At 40.4% G+C, this 18,598-nt stretch overlaps 2 non-coding genes across 2 annotated transcripts; one reads left to right on the top strand and one right to left on the bottom strand.

Moving 5' to 3' along the window:
• The first annotated feature begins 6,877 nt into the window (after positions 1-6,877).
• TRNAI-AAU (transfer RNA isoleucine (anticodon AAU)) lies at positions 6,878-6,951 on the top strand. Its single transcript has one exon. It is a non-coding gene; the product is annotated as a tRNA-Ile (tRNA).
• A 9,163-nt stretch (positions 6,952-16,114) lies between these two features.
• TRNAA-AGC (transfer RNA alanine (anticodon AGC)) lies at positions 16,115-16,187 on the bottom strand. Its single transcript has one exon. It is a non-coding gene; the product is annotated as a tRNA-Ala (tRNA).
• Positions 16,188-18,598: the final 2,411 nt, after the last annotated feature.

Genomic DNA, 18,598 nt, shown 5'->3' with positions numbered 1-18,598 from the left:
TTCACTTTCTTGATTGCATCCTATGAAGCACAAAAGTTTTAATTTTCATGAAGTTTAACTTTTTTTTGTCACTTGTACTTTTGGCACAATGTCTAGGAATCCTTTGCCCAATCCCAAATCATGAAGATTTACCCCTGTGATTCCTTCCAAGAGTTTTATATTTCTTAACTCTTATATTTAGATATATGATCCACTTTGGGTTAATTTTTCTATATGGCATGAGTTAAGGGTCCAACTTCATTCTTTCTCATGTGACTATCCAGTTGTCCCAGCACCATTTGTTGTAAAGACTATTCTTTTTCTATTGGATGGACTTGATATCCTTGTCAAAAAACCAATTGAGGGCCAGCCCGGTGGCGCAATGGTTAAGTTCACATGTTCTGCTTCTCAGCGGCCTGGGGTTCGCCAGTTCGGATCCCGGGTGCGGACATGGCACTGCTTGACACACCATGCTGAGGTAGGCGTCTCACATATAAAGTAGAGGAAGATGGGCACGGATGTTAGCTCAGGGCCAGTCTTCCTCAGCAAAAAGAGGAGGATTGGCAGATGTTAGCTCAGGGCTGATCTTCCTTAAAAAAAAAAAAACCAATTGACCACAGAGCTATGGCTTTATTTCTGGACTCTCAATTCTATTATATGGATTTATATGTCTATCCTTGTGCCAGTGTACTACTGACTTAAATACCATTGCTTTGTAGTAAACATTGAAATCAGTAAATGTGAATCCTCCTACCTTGTTCTTCATTTTCAAGATTGTTTTGTCTACTTTGAGTCATTTGCAATGCTATATGAATTTTAGAATAGGCTCATCAATTTCTACAAAGAAGTCAGCTGGGATTCTGACAGGGATTGCACTGAATCTGTAGATCAATTTGAGACATATTGCTGTCTTCACAACAGTCAGTCTTCCAATCCGTGAACATGAGATCTTTTTCCATTTGTTTGGATCTTGTTCATTTCTTTAAACTAGCTTTTATAGTTTTGAGTACAAATTTTGAACTTCTTTTGTTAAACTTATTTCTAAGTATTTTATTCTTTTTGATTTTACTGTAAATTGAATTGTTTTCTTGATTTCATCTTGAAGGCATTCATTACAAATATATGGAAATATAATTGTTTTACATTGATCATTTATCTTGCAACCTTGCTAGACTTGTTTATTAATTCTAATAGTTTTTAGTGGATTCATTAGGATTTTCTACATATAAGGTCATGTCAGCTGTGAATAGCGATTATTTTACTTTGTCCTTTCCAATCCGGATACCTTTTATTTCTTTTTCTTGCCTAATTTCCCTGGTTAAAACATCTAGCACAATGTTGAATAGAAGTGATGAGAGTAGACACCCTCCCTTGTCTTGTTATTAGCGGTGTTTTTCACCATTAAGTGTGATGTTACTTGTGGGTTTTTCTTGGATGTCCTTTATCAAGTTGAGGAAGTTCCCTTTGACTCCTGATTTGTTGAGTGTTTTCATCACGAAGGGCTATTGGATTTTGTCAAATACTTTTTCTGTATCTTTTGAGATGATCACATGTCTCTGGTCCTTTATTCTAGTGATAGAAAGAAGTGAGAATCACCAGTCTGATTCCATGTCCCACCCTAAATTTACCTATCCTGAACCACACTAGTCAATCCAATTTTTGAGTACTGACGTGACAGGAATTGTGTTCAGCATAGAGATTCTGGTAGGGGGAAGGAGAACAAGAGACAGAAAGGAATGAAAAAATAAATGGGATGGTCCTTGCCCTCAAAATCATAAGTCTAGTAAGCTATATCACACAAGTTGTCTGTTTTTGTCTCAGAGACTCAAAGCCCTCAGTGTAAAATAGCAAAATGGAAAACAGCAACATATCCAATACCCTCAAGTTTATGCTTCAAGTCTAAAATTTCATTAGTTCTACCTCATAATTGGCTCACTTAGAAAGAATCTCAAGTATAATTGGACATAACCATAAAGCTTATGAATAAGAGAAATTAATGTAATCTTATGACTAGCAAAGACATTCAGCAAATAATTATTAAAATGTCCTTGTACCCAGGCAGTAAATGAGCATAAGAAGACTTAAAAGCAGCAGTTCAATTGGAATTTAAGGAAAATGTAAAAAACAAAACAAAAAACTGACATCTGATGTGGGAACTAACAAGTCTCTCTCAAATCCTCCGACATCTGTCAGCAAATATGTCAGACAAGGATCCCCAAGTATGGAACATGCAGTCCGCACAACCCAAACAAACATAAGGAGCATTGTGCTCTCTTCTAAGTGGTGGAAGCTTCAAAATGAAACAATGTGTCCTTTTCTTTGGAGGAAATGTCCCAGTAGGACACAGCCTACTGGGTGCCTAAAGACTTCATTCATAGGGCAGGTCTCTGAATTTTCGTTGGTTTTATCTCCCACCCTCTGGGGCATAGCGGTCTTAAGAAAATTTACAATTTACTTGTTACTTCTTGCTCATTCGGTTTTATTGAAATGAGGTTGTCGATAGAGTGGGCCAATGTTTTGCTGATGGTCCAGATCATCCAGTTCTCTTTGGACTAGATTAGGAAAAACAGACAGAATTGACATAGCCCTGGAGCAAAAATATAAACGTGTACTTTTATCTTTTCCATGTGAGTACAAACTGCTTCTGTTCCTCCTTCCTGATTTTGATAGCAAAGAATGCATTCCCCAAATCAGTGACTGCATGCCAAAGACCACGTCAATCTGCTCTGGCAAATGCACCTCAGGTACATTCAAGGGAAAATGTGTTTTGTCAGAAGCTTTTACTACCTCAAATCTCTCTGTTATTTCATTTTTAGATATAAATTCTGTTTAGTCACGATTCATGTTTAATTGTTAAATCTAAAAATTATTAACATTATATTAAAACAATGTATATATTATTGTGATTCATATTACAGTTTATAACCTGATTAATTTATTAATTTCACACTCTAATTATATTTTCTTATATGTTTAAATGGAAAAGTGTTCATTATGAGAAATTCTGCACTACAGAATTGTTTATATTGTGACCTATATTCCAGACTTCATTTTACCTGCAGAGGAAAGAATAGCTTCATCAATTTGTCACAAACAGAAGGGAGATGGGTTTATAGTGGGGTTAGTGACTTACTCTACCTGTCTATTAATTAATAGAAACGTGTTACACTCCTTTGGGCAGGCCCACTCTTAGAACAAAGGTGAACTGAGTGAAAAACATCATATTGTTTACCTTCCTGTTACCAAACTAATCATTCTTGAATCCACATTTCTGTCTTTTCTTGCTTTTCTCCTGGTACCTCCCAATGGAATCAACTGTGAGATGGCTAGTGTCACCTCAGACCCAAGAGGAGTAGAAGTGGCGCACCATATTCAGAATCTGATGGGAGGACTGTCAATAATCATTACCTTTGCTTAAAGATTCCAGAGGTGAGTTTGTTCAAATCTCCTTCCTCAAGTAATGGTACCATGTGGGTGTATTTAGGAGTAAGTTTAAATGTCCCCTCTCTTATTTTTGGATCACAGATGTCCTAGGGTAATTGTAGAGGCCCACTTTGATGAGATCATATTGAGACCAAGCGAATCTTTTGGAACAGCAGTGAGTGTCATATGCAAAAAATAAAATAAAATAAAATTGCAAATCCAACACTACTACATCCACTGGAACAGGAAGATCTGAGCACTGTTGTTAGATCAGTTTGCCTTTGGTTTTATCTTGGAATAGTGGGTCTGAACAAATTAGTGATAGCAAACAATGGGCTTGCTCTGCTCCCTGTGATCTGAGCCAATTACGAGTTAGAGATCAAGAAAGGAAGTTTAATTAGATTAGCTGGCTAATCGGAAGACGGGTGACTAATGTCTCAAAAGACCCATCTTCAAGGATTACCGAATCTTCAGGCAGTTATATAGGGAAAATGGGCAGTGAGGAAGGGGTCCAGGGATTCTGACAGGCTCCAAGCGTGACATTGTTCCATTCTTCTGTCAGCTGTGATGGATACCTTGTAAGTGTGTTTCCTACCTGTGGTCAGCCTGTTCCTGGAGAGAAACTCATAGAACAAGTTTTAATTTATCAAGGTATTGGGGAGTATATACATAGGTAGAGGCCATAAACCAGGAGAGCATGTGAATTCTTTTCAAGTACATGAAGAGCAGTGAGTAGTCACACAGAGGAGGGGCTGGGGCCATTTAGCGGAACAAGATGGCCTCACTTTTGCTCACTTACATTAGTGTTAAGATAATTTGAGCTTAGTTTGGGTTGTACAGCATCCTTTGTAGACTTTTCCTGTGTTGTGAGTCATTGGGCTTTGGTAAGTTCTCATTTTATCCTCTTTCCTCACCAATGGGACCACTCAGGAGACCAAGTTACAATACAGTTACGAGACCTTAGCTCTGAAAGGATCCTTAGAAAGTGTAGAACAACTGTCTCCTTTTACAAAAAAGACAGCTGAGGAATAAAACGACTTCTCTAACGGACACAAGCTAAAGAGAGATGGGATCTGCAACCAAGTCTGCTTCGTCAGTTACAGAATTAGGACGAATGCGGCCCTTTTTACAGCTTAGGGATTTGATGTGAGAAACGCGGGACTTAGCTGATCACGGTGTTAAGTTGTGTACGATTTTGCATTTGCGCCTTGACCTTGGGCACATGCAGAATCCCGCAGTTAACAAACGCCGGCCGCGTAACCCTTTTGCGTCAGAGGGCAAAATAAGGAGAGCTCAGAGCCCGAACATGAAACGGTCCGTTATACTAGCGGGAAAAACAACGAATCAGGTATAAACCCGGGCGTTTTGGGAGCTGTGAGGCCTCCATCCTCGCTGCCCATCTGTTTCTCAGGCCAGGCCCCTGTCGCGTTAAAGACACAAACTCTCGCAACTTCGCAATTCCACAGACCGTGAGCGCCGCCCACCAACCCTCCCGGCATTCTCCAGGTTGTAAAAGGCTCAGGGTCTCTTCCCGGGTCCCTGAAACCGTCTCCTCCAAGGCCTCCATGGTGACGAGAGAGAACGTGGGTGTGTCCTCTGACCGAGCAAGAATTCCGAGGGCGTCCCAGGCGGGCGGCTTGAGAGAGGGGGCTCCCAGCAGCCGTTTAGTTTCTGCATTCGGCCTGGAGGTTCTTGCTTTTTTTGACGACTTAAAAATACTTGTTTCAGAATTTTCACGTTCTAAGGGGCTTGCCCGTGAGTGGGTGGGATAATCGCTGCGGTCGGTCACGAAGTTCAAAGTTCGGAGGCAAGGAGAGGAAGAGTTTCCCTCAGCGCCGTGTTCGTCCATGGAGGAAATTAAGGGGGAAACAGATGATGATGAGGAAACGCAGTAAAATCCAGGATTCTCTGGTGTTTTGGGAACAGCCGTGGGAATCTGCCACATCGAAAATATGCTCATTCCACCCACCGACTTCGTGCTGAGTTTACATCCCTCATTATTAGGACTAAGGACTAAAGCAGAATGTTGCTCGCCGGTTTCTGGTGGCGCGGTGATCGTAGTGCTCTGCTTTATGGCCTGAACAACCTCAGAGATTTCCAGAGTTTTTTCTTTTCCGTCTTTTTCTTCTTTTCGGGCGCCGGCTTTCAGACCACACAAAAAGGCATAAAGAGGATATGTGTTATCCTCAACCTATTTTTCAGCAGATTTCTTTCCTTTTTTTCTTTCTCCTCAAGGCTATGTCCACGATGAAGCTCTGAGGAGGAGGACTACTCCAGCTGCCTCATCCAAGGGCATTTCCTGCCTGTGCAACGCGCGGGAGAGGACAGCAACACTGCGCGAAGGAGGATTAACAAGTGTCAGGCTGTGGGGAGGGCCGGTGGATAGAATTTCAGGAGTGAGAGCGGCAAGACAGGCCAGCCCCGTGAAAAATGGATTGGAGAGAGATGAGAGTCGAGTCCAAAAGCCAGGAGGAGAAACAGGACATTAGCAAAATGGTCGAGGCAGAGAAGCTGAACCTCTGTAATAAGGCAAGGCAGTGGGTTGAGACTCCTTTATTTAGTCAGTAATTCAGCACGTAGCTACCGTGGGTGTCCCTGGGGATTCACCTTCCCTGTGGACTCTGCGTGCTGCGAATCCACGTTACCCGGGATCCGGGACAGTTCCAAAACTGAATCCTGAGGAACCGATCTTCGCGCTACGAGAGAAATGGCCAGCCAGGCGGAAAAGCACGGCTCGCGGAGAGAAATTAGGTCTTCTCTTTAGAGCAGAATGTGTCAGCCTCGTCGGACAGCTGGATCCGCGGAGCTCCCAGCGAGTCTTTCAGTTTCAAGGTCATGAGTCAGAGCTTCAAAGTTGAGTCTTTCTGTGCTCAAGGTGTCAACCGCTTAACCTGTTTTAGGAAGAAGAAATGAAATGAAAAAAGACTGCAAATGGAACGTATTTATCTAAAGTGTCTTTTTCAAATAGGAATATGGGAATGGTTTCCAGAATTAGGTAAAAATGGAAAGGAGGGGGATGAAATTCTCGCTTTAGGGAAAAATGGGTGGAGAACCCTGGGAATTGTGCTGGAAGCCAGTTGCAGGGAGGCCTGAGTAGATGACTTATATCTGCCTTGACAGCAGGCTGAGAGCTAGTGGGGCTAATTGTCTTCTTTCAGTTTCTCAGGGGGTGCCTAAGAGGCAATGGGAGCGAAGTAGAAAAGAAGGAAAGAGACGCTCCAGAGGGCGGGTGAGGTTGCATTTTTAAGTAAGGTGGTCATGAAAACCCAACGTCACGAGACACCCAAGCAGGTGACATTTGAACTTTCTTCTTGCAGAATTTTATTTTAACTGAAATTTTGGGCTAAGAACAAATCAAGGATCTAACTTCTTCTAAGCTCTAAGATGAACCCCTCCAAAAAACTTCCTTTGGTGATTGGAATAATATTCACCGTTAAATAAGTGAGCAGAGATAGATAAAAAGCAGTGGTACTCTGGCCGGTTAGCTCAGTTGGTTAGAGCGTGGTGCTAATAACGCCAAGGTCGCGGGTTCGATCCCCGTACGGGCCATGTATGGGTTTTTGTGCCTACGTCGTTAAACGTGTCATGATAGGAAAACCCCTGAGAAAAGGAGAACGTAAATGCATGTGTACCCATTGATCTTTTGATGGGAGATAGAGCGGATAACTGTGGTTTGTGTGCTTCCATTGTTGTGTCCTGGGAGGATCATATGATGAAGGGAACATCATAGCTCTGAGATTCCAGAAGGAAACTGGAATCAGGGAGCAACGTGCAAAATAGAAATGAAAACACGGGCATAAGGACCTGGGCTTTTCATCTTTTTACATTTACAAAGTGTCCAAATATTTCTCAGCCATGACTAGCTCCTGAGATGGATTTTTCTAGTTATGCATCTGCTTACTTCCTGCAGGGCTGTCCTTGGCATGGGCAGGGTGAGTAAAGCCTTTCAGAGCAACTCAGGCCCTTGCCTCTGCCCCATTCTTCATTCCTATTTCTTCCCTTTTCTGTTCTCGCACTTGACTCCAGAGATACCAGACTTTAGGAAATATCCCATGCAGAACGTGCAAACTTCACTACACTTTGCTTGTCCAACTGTGTATTAGACCCAAAACCATCTTCTGGGAGATATTTGCTCCCTGACATTTCTCCCAGTTTTCTGAGGTTGGGTTCTGTCCCACCCAGCACTCTCAGATATCCAGGAACATATCTATTTTGTGGCATTTACCAAGTTGGGAATGTCTGTTGCTCAGCCATCTTCCCCATTAGACTGTAAGCATCTTGGGGGCAGGATGCTTATTTCCTAGTGCTAAACATTTTTAAAAGTCTGCATGAATTATTGAAGAGTGAGACAAATGTGTGCAGGCATGAAAGAAAGAGTATACCTTGTGCTTCAAATGGATCTCACGGGTCAGTAGGATCCATGATATCTCAACACAGCGTCGTTAGGTAAATGAAGGGTAGACTACACTATATAGTGATTGGTCCCATTTCTCTGAATGTATTTCCTAAGGCTCATTCAGAGTGGTTCTTTATGGCCCCAGGATCAGGATAGCGGTGCCAGGATCAGCAGAAAGCAAGGCAAATAAATACAATAGTCAGGGAAAGTCAGGAAGGTTGAACTGAGCTGAGGCTGCCAGATGGAAGAGAACAACTCCACTGATCTGTAGTGAATAAAACAGTGAGCCAAGTGTACCTGAAACCCATATTTTCTATAGCATTAAAGTGACTAGTTTTGAGATTTTAAAAATTCAAATGATCAGAACAATTTATAGTCAATGTTCACAAAACTAGTATTAATGAATTTTTAGTTTTAAGCAGACACACAAACACACAATAGTCATTTGCCTTTTACAATAAGTGAGATTTGTGGTTGCATACAACAATAATTACACAGGGAAGGAAAGCCACAGGGTTGGGTAATTCAATGACTCTATCCTCAATACATGGGCCTCATACTGCAGCTGCTTCCCCTGAAGGAACTCTTGGTCTCACAGTCACAAAGCGAAATCCAGAAAGAGAGATATGGAAATTGTGTGTGTATGAGACTTTATTGAAGAAAGCCTTTCTTAAATGTTCTCCCTAAGATTTATCCTTGCATCTCATTGGCCACATTTATGTTACATGCCTTGCCTAAAACAATCACTTGCAAGAGAATTAAGACAACTAGGTTAGACTTTTAACTCTGAGGTTGGGATCCACCTTCCCTAAAGAAGATGCTTGTGGAAAGAAATTCAAGTGCTGAATGAAATCTTTTTTGTTGTTGTTGGAAAAAAGAATGGAAATAAAGGTGATCAATCATTGTTGATTGCACGAAAAACAGTAGCTGCTATATCTTATTCTATCTCCATCTAGGAAATAAAGGGAAAATTATTTCATAAATTGCCTTACTCATTTCAGTAACGCACACGATGCCGTAGCCAGTATTCCAGATCCAGCTATAACGGAAATAACTTAAATTACAGCTCTAATTGGTTGATAGTGATAAAGATAACAATTACATTAGTTTGATATAATAATGTAATGCTTTTTAAATCAAAATGCCATGAATTTGTCTATTATTTAAAAAAAACACCCACTTTGCCTTCCCATAAGATTTACTCCTATGTTTTATTCTTATAGTTTTATCTCTTATTCTTGTCTTTGATACATTTTGAGTTAATTTTTGTATATGGTGTGAGGAAGGAGTGCAACTACATTCTTTTGCATGTGGATACACGTTTGTCTCAGGATCATGTGTTGAAAAGACTGTCCTTTCCCAGTTGAATTGTCTTGGTATTCTTTTCAAAGTCAATGGACTGTAAATGTAAGGGTTTATTTCTGGACTCTTAATTCTATTCCACTGATCTATATGTCTGTTCTGATGCCAGTACCATACTGCCTTCATTACTGTTACTTTATCATAAGTTTAAATTCAGACATTTGAGTTCTCCAGTTTTGGTCTTCCTTTTAAGGATTTTTGTTTACTTTTACTTTTACTTTTACTTTTGTTTACTGTGAGTACCTAGCTCTTCCATATGAATTTTAGGATCGGTTTGTCATTTTCTACCAAAAAAAAAGCAGCCAGTTGGGATTTTGATAGGGATTGCATTGAATATATTGATTAACTTAGGGAGTAGTGCCATCTTAACAACAGTAAGTCTTACTGTCAATGAACATGATGTGTTTTTCCAAATTTCTGGGTCTTCTTTAATTTCTTTCAACAATGATATGTAGCTGTAAGAGTATGAGCTCTTCACATGTTATTCTGAATGTATTCCAAAGTACCTTATTTTTTTTGAATAAAGAATATTGTAAACTAAATTACTTTCTTAATTTTATTTTCAGATAGCTCATTGCTAGTGTATAGAAATACAATCAATATTTGTATATGGTTCTTGTATCCTGAAATTTGCTGAACTCATGTATTAGGTCTAATTTTTTTTTAGTGGATTCTTTAGGATTTTTCTATATAAAAGATCATGTCATCTGCAAAATGAGAGTTTTACTTCTCCTATTCCAATCTGGATTTTTAAAATTTCATTTTATTGACTAATTGCCTTGACTAGAACCTTAGTACAATGTTGAATAGAAATGCTATTCATCTGTGTGAATCTGGAGTCTAAAATAACAGGAAAAGGCTTTTCTCTATCTTGAAAGGAACACATTTCCTTTCTTCTTTTCCTTCATAAGGTCACTAGGCAAAAGTTCTGGCCCATTCAAATTGGAGATTTAAAACCAACAAATTTGCATATTGTTTCTCTGTACTGTGGACTTTCCATTATGGTCAAATTCTATGCTTAACCATCCTTATCTCCTGAGCACTCTCCTGTGTACTGAGACCCTGCTATATGCTCAGATTAAGCCCTTCCACAGCAGGGCTCCCTGCTTTCCTCAGAAAACATTTAATTTTTCAAGCCCATTTTAGACTCTCTTCTCACCCAGGGACCATGGGGAAACTTAGACGAAAGTCTGTTCTTTCCAAGAAGAGAACCATGGTGGATTCTAATTTCAATCTCTAAATCCATTCTTTAAGCCCTTGATGAATATCTGTGATAAAAGCTCAGTGTGAGAAGCCTGCATTCCACAGAGAAAAGGCGACCAGAACAGTAGCTAATGCTTACTAAATGGTTCCCATTGCTCTGATCCTGCTCCAGGTACTGCAAATCCACCTAGAGAATTCTACTGTCCTCATTTTCCATATAATGAAATTTGTGAAGGATTTATCACCCCAGTCCTCAGGTAACACCATTTATCCAACTAACTAAACCAGTCCTGTGTGCAAAAAGCTCTCATAACCCCCAGCTGCCTTGATAGTTAAAAACTACTCTAGTGACAGTGTTAGAAAACCTTTGGGCACAAGGATCTCAGCAAGAAGGAAGGGTACTATGAGATATTATCAAGGTGAAAATTTCCTGGCTCTTCCCGAGAGCTGACCATGCCACTTCCACACTTGTGACCCCCTTTACTGCCTAATGATTACTCCACAGTAGACATGATCATCTGGCTCACTGACTGACTGACTGATGAACTGAATGAATGAATGAGCAAATAAATAGTCCTCAAATTTGTCTACAGCTCGTACTTCTCTGTCTTACTCTATATCTTACTTGCATCTACAGGACTGGAGGCAATTTTTCCTACAAAAACCACAAACTGAACTTAATAAAAGTTTCCCTGGATTTTTTTAGCCTGATGTGCCATTATATACTAAGAGACTTGTGGAGATTATCTCATATAGTCCAGTTGAATTTTGGAAACAAAACTATAGCATAATCTACACTTTCCAGTGTAATGGAGGGTCAGGTAAGTTACGTTCCTAAGGTCCCAGAGCTGTTAAGTGGCCAAGCCTGAACTGAGAAGCAAATTTTCAGATTCAAAACATGAGGTCCTTCTCTGTTCCAGCTCATAATCTCTCTGCCTGTTCTTTTCCACAGTAGCCCATCTATGTATACACCAGATATCAAATTCCTAACCTGCTCTCTGCCGGCCTTTTAGGTTTAGACTTCCAAGTCAACTTTGACTCATTCTCCTCCTTCAAACACCACATCCATGACTTGCCAAATACAGAACAGTCTTCCTGATAAATCTTTGAATCTATCACTTCCCTTCCATTCATTCAGTACATATTCATTGGAGAGCTGCTCTGTGCCAGGGACTGTAATAGGCTTAGGAGATTTAGAAGGAATCTGATAACCCCAGACCTCAAGAGATAGAAGGATAAGTATGGACAAGGGACCATCCACTTCCAGTTTCACCACTTTCAGTCTCTCTGGCATTTACAGCTCAATATCTGTTTCTAAAATATCAGTTTCATTAATGTCACTCATCTGCACTCTGATCATTTTTGATTTCTTAGTTTTGATACGATCTTTCTTTACTCTCAATCTCTGGCTCTTCTTTCTACCCACATTGTGATTTTGATCTATAAGGTCAATTAGATCCATGGGTGGATGATATTGTTTAGTTTCTCAACGTGTTTGCTGTTTTCTCTACTAGATCTGTCAATTAATGAGAGAGGAGTGTAGACATCTGACTAGAATTGTGGATTATTCTATTTTTCTTTTCAGGTTTATCAGCTTGTGTTTATGAGTTTTGAAGCTCTTAGTTCCAAGTACTGACCAGCCTTCTACATGTTGTGATTTCAAACTCCATTCCATTTTCAAAGCACTTATAATACTATTTGGAGATCTCTGGAGGGTGTGAAACTCAGTAGCCAGTGTGGACTTGGGCAGTGGGCTATCATTTCTTCGGTTCTCAAAGACTGTGGTATGTTGTTTAGGTTCTGAGCCACTTCTTCACAATTCGCAAGTGCATCCAGGAGTTCACAAACAAATTTATGCGTTTGTTTCCACAGTGTCTTTTCTGATATTTTCTGATTGCCTGGGGTTCCCCCTTTCACCACAAGAACAGGAACAAGAAAGCTGAGGCGTTGTTTACACTTCTCTGCCCTGCACTTCTCAGGACTGTGCTGTATTTAGGGCCAAGCTGCAGAAGAAGGAGGAAGAAACAGCCCACCTGGTTATGTTCCTGGAGATCATAGCTTCTCTGAAGGAACAGAAAACAGATTATAAATTGAGAGTAGAACTTCATCCTGAGGCCAGTAAGAGGCAGAGCAAGCCTGTCGTATTTGCCCACAGGTCACAAAAGAAGAGCGTCCAAACTCCTAATGCATTCAGAGGATCTAATATTTTATTATTTCTTTCAATAGGTTTGAAGATTTGAGGTTGTCTCCTGGAGATGTGAGGTGGAAATAGCAAAAGCTGGAGAATGTGGGCATCGATCCCACTACCTCTCACATGCTAAGCGAGCGCTCTACCACTTGAGCTAATCCCCCACCACTGTGCCTTTTATTTTCCTTCCTCCCAATTTTCCAGTGTACCAGTCTCCACTTTATCTGCTCTTTTGGGCTGCCCAAAGTACATGAAATATCAGGGCCATTAATGGGAATCTGAGACTCTGCTAAGGGAGCATCTTCTGAAGGTTGACCCCGGGCAAGAGTGCCATGGCTATCGATTCCCCTTCGAGGGAAAGGAGGAGAAAGTCGCCATGGGAAAACTCCAGCACCATCGCCACTTCCCATTTAGAATTTTTGGAGACAGAAGAAAACACATGCGGGTTGCGAGGACTCACCTAGAAAGTCTCGGCTAATGAAGCACAGCTATCTTGGGACGATTATCCGTTTCTTAAAAAGAAAACAAAACAAAAGAAAACAACATATAGTTCACGTTGCTCGGATCCTGCTCCAGGTGCTCTGAATCCACCCGGAGAATCTTAGAGCTATGATTTTCCATATAAAGAAATTTGTGAAGGATTTACTACCCCAGTCCTTAAGCAACATCGTTTATCCAACTAAGTCAACTAGTCCTATGTGTAAAAAGCTTTCATAACCCCCAATTGCCTTGATTGGTAAAAATTACTCTAGTGACAGTGTTAGAAAAACTTTGGGCACAAGAATCCCAGTAAGAGAGAAGGAAGGAGAGACTAAATAATATCTTCAAGGTGACAATTTTCCAGAATATTCCCTTGAAAGGTAACGTGCCACCTCCACACTCCCGACCTCCTTTACTGCCTAATGATTACTCCACAGTAAACATCATCACCTAGTTTATCATGCACTTCTCTTACTTGTTTTTTGTCTCTTTCCTCCCAGTTCACCCAACTGGGATATCCTATACCGCTACAAGGGAGGGATTTTTTTTTTCACTCTTGAAACACTGCGCTTAGAACAGTCCCAAACAGCATATGTGCTTACAAAAGATTTGTTAGATGAATAAGTGAATGAATGACTTTCACTTCCTTCACCCCACAACTGCACATTAGGTGACAAAACATGATACTGGAAGAGAAATTTCCCCTACTTCCTTCATCAGATGGAGAGGAAGATCAACCATGTAATATAGCATGTAGTTTCCGGTGTAGTCTAAATTTCTTCACTACCCATTTTGTCAAACCCCTGAGAGATGACTTAACCATTCTCAGTGGGGATAAAGCCAAATTACAAATGGTTTACTGATGGTGGCATTTTTGTTTGTTTGTTTTAATTTTTTTTTTTTTTTTTTTTTTTTGCTGCTTCTACTCTGTGTTCCATTTCACTCCTTTGTTTTTCAAGTACTACATAACCAATGTCATGTTAGATATGAACCCTCTCCAAATTTGGAGCTCCAGACCTTCAGGTTATGAGACTGACGTGCTGCTAACTGCACTAAGAGAGGAATCCCTTCTGACCTGATCATATGCAGAGTAAAATATCAAACTTTAGTCTCCAAGTGCAGCGGTCTTATCAATTTTTGGCACTTGAAGAACACAATCAATGCTACTTGAAAATCACTCCATACAAGCCAATGCTGCACTGGAAGGATTTCATACCCAGGAAGGGTGGAGTCCACATCTCTCCAGTATTCACCCAGCAGTCCCACTCTGGCCTGCAGGACCAGGGACAACTGTACCTGTCTTTTGCTGCCCTTTTCCCTCCCCTCTTGTGTTCCAATAATCTGGCTTTTCCCTCAGAGATCTCAGTCACTCTTACACTTTCCATGATACTCTTTGTTCAAAAGAAACACAGGATGTACCCAGTTCACGGACTGACTGATAGTCTTTAAATTTGTCTCTAGTCCATACTTTTCTGCCTTACCCCATATCTCCACTTGCGTCTAAATGACTGGAGACATTTTCCCTACAAAAAACAAAACTGAACTTATGATAAAAGTCGCCTTTTTTTCAGCTTTATGTGCTATTAATTATACAAGAGATTTATGGAGATTATTTCATATAGACCAATTGAACTTCAGAAACAAAACTATGTATCATAATCTAGATTTTCCAGTATAATGGAGGTTCAGACACATTAAGTATGATCCTAAGGTCTTAGAGCTGCTAAGTGGCAAAGCCTAAATAGAGACGCAGATTTTCAGATTTAAAACGTGACATCCTTCTCTGCTCCAGCTCACGATCTCTCTGCCTGTTCTTCTCCATAGTAGCCCACCTATCTATATACCAAATGTCTAATTCCCAACCTTCTCTCTGCTGGCCTTTTGGGCTTAGACTTCTAAGTCAACTTTGACTCATTCTCCTCCTTCAAACACCACATCCATGACTTGACAAATACTGAACAATGTTCTTGTCCAACTGTTTTGAATCTATCACTTCGCTTCCATTCATTCAGTACATACTTTTTGGAGAGCTGCTGTGTGCCAGGCACTGTAGTAGGCTCGTTTGACTGAGAAGGCCCCAGACCTCAAGAAATGGAAGGATAAATATGAACAAGGGACCACCCACTTCCGTTTTCACTGCTTTCACTCTCCCTGGCATTTGCCGTGAAATATTTGTTTCTAAAATATCAGTTTCATTTGTATCACTCTTCTGTACTTTGACCATTCTTGATTTCTTAGTTGTGATATGATCTTGTTTTGCTCTCAACCTGTGGCCCTTCTTTCTACCTACATTGTGATTTTGCTCTATAATGTCAACCAGATCCCCGGGTGGGTGATGATGTTTAGTTCCTCAATGTGTTTGCTAATTTGTTATCTACTAGGACCATCAATTAATAAGGAGTGTTGATGTCTGCAACTATAGTTGTGAATTTTTCTATTTTAATTTTCAGGTTTATCAACTTGTGTTTATAAGTTTTGAAGCTCTGAATTCCAAGTTCCAAGGTCCAACCAGCCTTGTGTGTGTTGTAGTTTCAAAGTCCATTCCATTTTCAAAGCCATTACTATACTATTTGGAGATGTCTAGAGTGTGTGCAACCGAGTGTCGAGTGTGGACGTGGGCAGTGGGCTGTCACTTACTTCAGTTCTCAAAGTCTGTGGTATGTTGTTAGGATCAGAGCGACTTCTTCACAATTCACAGGTGTATCCAGAAGTACACAAACAACTTTCTGTGTTTGCTTTTCACAGTGTCTTTCCAATATTTCCTGGTTACCTCTGGGGCTTCCAGTTTCAATCCGCTGACAAGAAAGCTAGAGTGTTATTTACCCCACTCTGCCCTGTACCTCAGGATGTACCACATGTAAGGCCAACCTGTAGGGGAAAAAGAGCAATTGAGCGTGTTGCTGGAGATCACAGCTCCTCTGAAGAAACAGAAAACAAATTATAAATTGAGAGCAGAGCAACATACTGAATGCCAGTAAGAATCAGAGCAACCATATGTCTTCCTCACCTATAGGTGGTTATAAGTGACAGAAGAGTCCAAATTCCCTAGTATTTTGGAGATCAAAGGTTTAAATGATATAGCCTGGAGAATGTGGGCATCGATCCCACCACCTCTCACATGCTAAGCGAGTGCTCTACCACCTGAGCTAATTCCCCACTGCCTGTTATGCACTTTCCCCTACTGTTTCCTAGCCATTTTTTGTTTCTTGCTTTCTCCTTCAGTTTTTCAGTGTACCAGTTTCCACTTTTTTATTCACTCTTCTGGGAGGCCCAAAATACAGGAAATGTCAAGTCTCTTAATACAAATCCAGCACTCCACTAAGGGCTCATCTTCTCAAAGATGACCCGGGGCAAGAACACGGTGGCTACCTATTCCTCTGCCAGGGAAAGGAGTAGAAAGTCTCCCTGGGAAAACTCTAGCTCCAACACTATTTCCCATTTCATATTTTCCCGGACAGAAGAGAACACATCCCACTGGGGAGGACTTATCCAGACGGGCCTTGATAATGTAGCACAGGAATCTCCTAATAGTTATCTGCTTTTTTAAAAAAAAAACAAAAATAGACATGAGTGGGACTATCACTAGTTCTTTTGACATGCGGCATCCTGGAAGAAGGAAGCGGGGTGATTTTTCCAGGATGACAAGCAAGCACTGTCTGTTTCAGCTTGATTTTGAACCAAGGACCTCTCACATGTTAGGCAAGCATGATAACCGCTATACTATGGAAACTCATGCCTTGAACTGTCTCTAGAGATACATGTTCCCTTCCTGGGAATGCATGTCATTTAGCAATTATATATCCATACCATATGAGAACGGCAAAAAATACAAAATATTGCAGACAAGAGCTATAGGAAATAAGAGGCGAGATCATATCAGACTGAGGGAATAAAAAATGGACATTGAGGGGTACAGATGAGAAGTGAACATGGGATGGAGTGAACATAGGATGTGAGAATTCCTGTTTTAAGAAATATACCTGTTCAGTTGGAGTGGTGTGTGCATATGTGTGTGTGTGTGTGTGCATGGATGCCTATGTGTGTCTGTGTGTAAAATAGACATGAGGGAAATAGTAAGTGAAAAGCCTGGACACATGGAGATATGTTGGGGAGAATATTGTGGAGTCTTAAGAACCTTTGAAAAATTTCCAGGTAAATGGTTTACATAATCAAAGTAAAATTTTAGGAAAGGGTTTTAGTTTTACATGCCAAGAGTTTGTAAATGAGTAAACTCGAAATGGAGACAAAAGAAAAGAAATTATAAAGATATTAAAGGGTTGAGTTGTATCCTGTTAGCTCCTGAGATTAGTAGTAGCATGAGTCTTTCTGCATCTCCAGCGCCCAGTACACTGCCCGGTACAGAATACATCTTCCATAAACATTATGGACTGGATAAAGGAATAGATGAATGAGAAGAAAGAGACAGGTTCTGGAGAGATTGTTCAGGAAAGATCTAAGGCATTTGTCTAGAGACTGAATGTATAGATTTGAGGGAGAAAAAGAAGTCCACGGCACTTAGAAATCTTGAACCAGGGTGGCAGACACAGAAGAGATTTTTGAATTAATATCTGATGAAAGGAAGAATAAATCCACTCATTTATAAGTATTTGTTATATGAATGAATGAGCGAATGAAGGAATAAACTGGAATGGAGAAAAACAGATTGTGAGACTATGAACCTCGTTAGAAGTAAAGCTCATATTTTTATTTTAGAAAAAATCAGCCTTCTGTATCTGGTTTTATTCCTTACAGCCTTGTGTTTCAGTCCCTTTGAGCTTCAGTTTCATCTGTAAATGGGAAGAACGATATTTAAGTTAGCTGCAAGGCTAAATCAAACAACTTGCATAAAATTAATCTCTTAGACAATTTCTAGCACATGGTGCTCAGAGTCTTTTTGTGTGGAATATTATTTGCCTTTCAGGAAACTGCTCTCAAGATCTGATAGAAAATTTAGTGAAAGTCTTTTGTCACCTGCTGACTGGCTCATTTAGTTTGTAGTAACAGGCTTCTGAAACACAAAAACAAAAGTGGAGGAATAGAACATATTCATTGCAAACAAGATATGATTTTCCAGGCAAAATGGCTTGATCCAAGGATCCAAGTAGGGTCTTTGTGTCTGGATTCCTTGTTCATTCCTTTTTAATCTTTTTTAGGCTATACTCCAAGTCCCCAGTTGCTGTCATCCTTCTCTCACAGGCTCAGAGAGATAGCAAATGAAAAGAAAGAATCTCCCATGAACCACTATAGGGCTTTCTTCAGCCTACAGATGGCTCCTTTCATCCAGCCTTTAAGGAGAACCAGTGGCAGAATCTGATCTTCAGGGAGCAAGCTCTGGACAAACTAATATTCAGAAATCCATTTCTGGAAGCATGTAAATAAGAAATGAAACAGTGTATCGTCTCCTTTCGACTCCCTAAGAGAAAATCAAGGAGGCAAAGTTGGAATCCTACAACTCAGAATCAGATATGTCACCATTTTGTGGTCACTGGCACCACAAAGAATAGAGTGTTTTCAAGGATAATTTATCCTGAATGAACTACTGCTCTGTCTACAGTGTCACCGTTCTG

The sequence above is a fragment of the Equus przewalskii genome, chromosome 19 (assembly GCF_037783145.1).
Source record: "Equus przewalskii isolate Varuska chromosome 19, EquPr2, whole genome shotgun sequence".
NCBI classification, from domain to species: domain Eukaryota; kingdom Metazoa; phylum Chordata; class Mammalia; order Perissodactyla; family Equidae; genus Equus; species Equus przewalskii.
The sequence above is the reverse complement of the archived record's forward strand: the minus strand, read 5'-3'. Positions and strand labels throughout refer to the sequence as shown.